We start from the raw sequence: 4,359 nt of genomic DNA on the forward strand, positions 1-4,359 counted from the left end.
CTGTAATCCCAGCAGTTTGGGAGGCTGAAGCAGGGGGATCCCATAAGACCAGGAGTTTGGGACTTGACTGAGCAACACAGGAAGACTCTGTCTCAACAAAAAAATACAAAGAAGTAGCTGGACATGATGGCAGGCACCTGTAGTTCCACCAACTGGGAAAGCTGAGGTGGGACAGTCACTTGAGCCCCAGAGGCTAAGGCTGCAGTGAGCCATGATTGTACCACTGCACTCCAGCCTGGGTGATAGCATGAGACCTTGTCTCAAAAAAATAAAATAAAATAAAATAAAATAGCATATGATTAATAAAAAACTTTTTTTTGAAAGTTTAAACCTTTTAAAAGGAGCACCCTAAAAGGAAAATAGAACAAAGTGGGATCTCGTAGTCCTGACTGGGAAAACAATTCTATAAATATGTCAATAATCCCCTCAATATTTTTATTTTTTTATTTGGCATTAGAAACCTTTTACTGAGACAAGGTGAACAGTGGGCTGAAAATAATACAGGGTGAAGGAAGGTTGAGGAAACCAGTATGAAGTCATCTCAAATGAACTAAATACATTCCAAAAAGTGAGGTCTTAACCAAAAAGCCTTTAAATGGCATTCCAAAAAGAAAAAAAAGGGGGGGGGGTCATTTAAATCTCTCGAACTGACTAAAAGAGCTAAATTATGTACCCAAAATCTGTACAGCAGGGGCCTGTTTTCAGCAGGTAAGCCTACATACAAGTAAGAACCTCTTACTCTTGTTACAGTTGTCCTGTTTTGTTTTGTTTTGTTTTACAGGAATATACAACCCCCATCCCCACAGAGTTAGTCCATAAGGCCTCAGTGACTACATAGAAATATGGACCTACCTCTACTAGAGAACTATTTACACTGCACTGTAAATACACATGTATGTGTTCACCCCCACAACTAAGCTGTCAAGCCTTGAGTGAAGGGGTAGTTACAACTCATTCATTTTGTATCTACAGGGACAATAGGCACTCAATACTTCTGCATGAATAATAAATTTTCAGAGTAATGACACAAATTAGCATTCTTCTTGGAATGGAAAACTTTCTGGGAAGTTTCTCCATTCTTTTTCTCTTTTTCAAAAGTGCATCTCGCAGCGCCAACTCTTTTCCTCGGAAGGAATGCTTACTGTTTGACCAGACATTCTGGCTATATCGCATCATCATAAAGTTCTTCTGTTTTTTCTTCTCTTTATTTTCTGAACTGGAAAATGGATTCATTTTGGTTTTCTTCCTCACAAATTCTTTTCAGTCTGTCTTTCCAGACATTGCAGTTGCTATTCTTGTCTCTTTGTTAGACTTTGGCTTTTTATGAAGGCGTTCAACGTCCCGAAGAGAAAGTAATTCACCCCTGGGCTCTTCATCACTGTCGATTTCAATATATTTCCTCTTCTGGGATTTCTCAGGGGCCAGCGTCAAGTTCTTTCCTCATTTGGGCAATGCAGATTTTCTGGAAGTCTTCCTGACTTAAAACTTGACTGGTGCTGATGGCTGCTGCTTTGGCTTTCTGCTCCTCCATGGGCATGCTGTTCAGCTTCTTGGAAATTTCTTGCTGTTCTTCATCGGAAGAGTGCTGAACATCAACCCATTCGCCATCGGCATCCTCCTCCTCACTGAGACTGGTACTTTCCCATCCATCTTCATCATTTTCAGCATTCTCCTCTTTCTCAACTTCCAGAACTTCTGCTCCTGGAATGTAATCTTTAGCATCTAATTCTCCATATTACTGTACTCTTGCTTCTACGGAGGCTTCTGTAGGCTTACCCCAGATTTTCTTCTGCAGCATCTGAGGATTCAGTGTTTGGAAGAGCTGAATCAAAGTTCTACCAGACATCATTACATTCTTATTCTTGTGTGGTTTATACTGAGCCAGGCCAGGTCTTGGAGAAGCTCTTCAGTCATGGCCAGAGGACACTGAGCTGTTATCTCTTTTATAGCATTGATTCCTACTGTCTTGGCTTCTCCAGAGTTCTTGTCAGTAACAAAATTGTTGGCCACAGTCATAAGCAGTGACTGAATAATCACTGGGTGTACTAGGTGATAAGATGCTTGTGCAGCAAACAGAAGGATCTTTGTTACTTCTCTTTGGTGGGCTACAGAAACCTTTGCAAAAAGTGACAGAAATTGAAGAGGAAGAGCTCATGAATTCCCACCAATCTGGAGATGAGGTTCATGAGCATCATCTTCACTATCAACCTCTCCTTACGGCATTCAAGCTGCTTTAGTAGTTTTTCTGCAAAATCTTGGGGATCATGAATCAAGTGAATAGCTAAAAAGTTAAACACCTCTGGTTTTTTTTTCTTCTTTTGTTTCTTGAGCACTTTTATTGCCTTTTCCAACGTTTTCTTGTTTTGGGAACTTTTCTTCCCTGTAGCATATTGTGCTAGCAGGTCTCTTGCTGTTGGTCCGTCATCCTCAGATTCGGAGTCACTGTCCTGTTTTTCATCTTCATCTTTCCCAAGAAAGAATGTCATAGCAGCAACTAATATCTTGGTGACCTTAGAGAAACATGCAGTTGTGATAACATTGACAGTTTTGGTATCATTCCAGATGTTCCTTCTGTAGAGTTCAGTCATAACATCTAAAGACATCTTGGCTGTGGTTGCATTGCTATCTCTTAACATGCAACACTACATCCACTTTATCCTCGTGTTTTGTGTTTATATTCTTGATATCAGTCACGATATGTGTGTATGAAGTCTTTTGCAGAAGCTTATCATGGCAACATAGAAGTTCAAAGAAGAGCTCTGGCAGGCTTGATGGATTGATGAGATTCTTATTTATCAGCAAGATTAAAGCTTTGCAAAATGCCATTTGAAGATCTGGATCCAATACGGTATGATTACAGGACAGAAGATCTTTCACCACTTGAGGAAAATTACTTAGATACCCTGCATAGCAGAGACTAATCTGTAACAAAGCAAAGGCTCTTCTGAAGTTTCTCTCCTATTATTCAGATGCACCTATCTAGGATGTTCTGTGCCATAAACATCACCAGTTCTGCTAGTTCTTTGCTGGGTTTATTTGGTTGCAATCTGAAAATCTCCACATTGGATGTGTAGTGATTCTACTGCTGTAGAAAGTCCTCAATGTAGGGCGGTGGGTCTCGCTTGATCTGATTCTGTAACTGCGGCAGGTTGCTGGGCAGCCTGTTGTTGTTTCTGCTGGACATTTTGGCTGCAGACTGGCTTCATGGCAAGCAATTTTTAAAAAACTCAGATGGCCAGCAGCCGCCAATCCCTACCAGGCTCGAACTCCTGCTTCCAGGTATGACTGAAAACAGCACTCAATCTATTAATAGAGTTCATTTCCGACCAAAATCTTTTTTTTTTTTTTTTTTTTTTTTTTTGAGACGGAGTCTCGCTCTGTCGCCCAAGCTGGAGTGCAGTGGCCAGATCTCAGCTCACTGCAAGCTCCGCCTCCCAGGTTCATGCCATTCTCCTGCCTCAGCCTCCCGAGTAGCTGGGACTACAGGCGCCCGCCACCTCGCCCGGGTAGTTTTTTGTATTTTTTAGTAGAGACGGGGTTTCACCGTGTTAGCCAGGATGGTCTCGATCTCCTGACCTTGTGATCCGCCCGCCTCGGCCTCCCAAAGTGCTGGGATTACAGGCTTGAGCCACCGCGCCCAGCCACCAAAATCTTAAAATAATTTGCAAAGGGATTTGACAAATCAATCCTTAGAAAAAATCTTTCAGCATGGAATTTTTCAAATATATTAAAAAATTAGAAGAATACTTTAATGTATTACATAGCTTCAATAATTACCAACACATGGTCAATCTTGGACAAGTCCATTTTTAAGCTCATCTGAAGAGTAACTAGTCATCAACATCTGAAAAAGACAAATGAAGAGAAACTTCAATAGTTATCTAACAGAGGTATTGTAGATAGCCCTGAAACAGACTCACAATTTTGTGGGCATTCAGAGAGTGACAAAGGTACAATTTCAAATCAGGGTAGAAAGGATGGCTTAAAATTAATATTATTGGGTCAATGGGCTACAAAATTGAGAATAATTGAATTTAAATCATTTACAGCATATGGAAAATAAATTTCAGATGGATTAGAGCTCTAAATGTAAATTTAAGCCTATAAGAAAATTAGAAAAAGTTATAGGGGAATTATAGATTAATAATCTTGGTGCGAAAGTCTCCCCAAGTCATTTAAGAATGATAAATCTGATTACATGAAAACCTTACGCTTCTACACAGTGAAAAAAAAATTAAAAGACAAGTCAGAGACTGAGAGAAACATATGTGACTCATAAATCAAACCAAGGAGACAGGGCAAAGACATGGAGACGTGAAGTAGGAGGTGTGCTCAGGAAAATAGTTAAATGTCATCCAC

At 40.3% G+C, this 4,359-nt stretch overlaps 1 pseudogene; it reads right to left on the reverse strand.

The window, feature by feature from the left end:
- Positions 1–966: 966 nt before the first annotated feature.
- On the reverse strand, positions 967–3,266 carry LOC111545641 (annotated as a pseudogene).
- Between the last annotated feature and the right edge of the window lie 1,093 nt (positions 3,267–4,359).

The sequence above is a fragment of the Piliocolobus tephrosceles genome, chromosome 7 (genome assembly GCF_002776525.5).
Source record: "Piliocolobus tephrosceles isolate RC106 chromosome 7, ASM277652v3, whole genome shotgun sequence".
NCBI lineage: Eukaryota > Metazoa > Chordata > Mammalia > Primates > Cercopithecidae > Piliocolobus > Piliocolobus tephrosceles.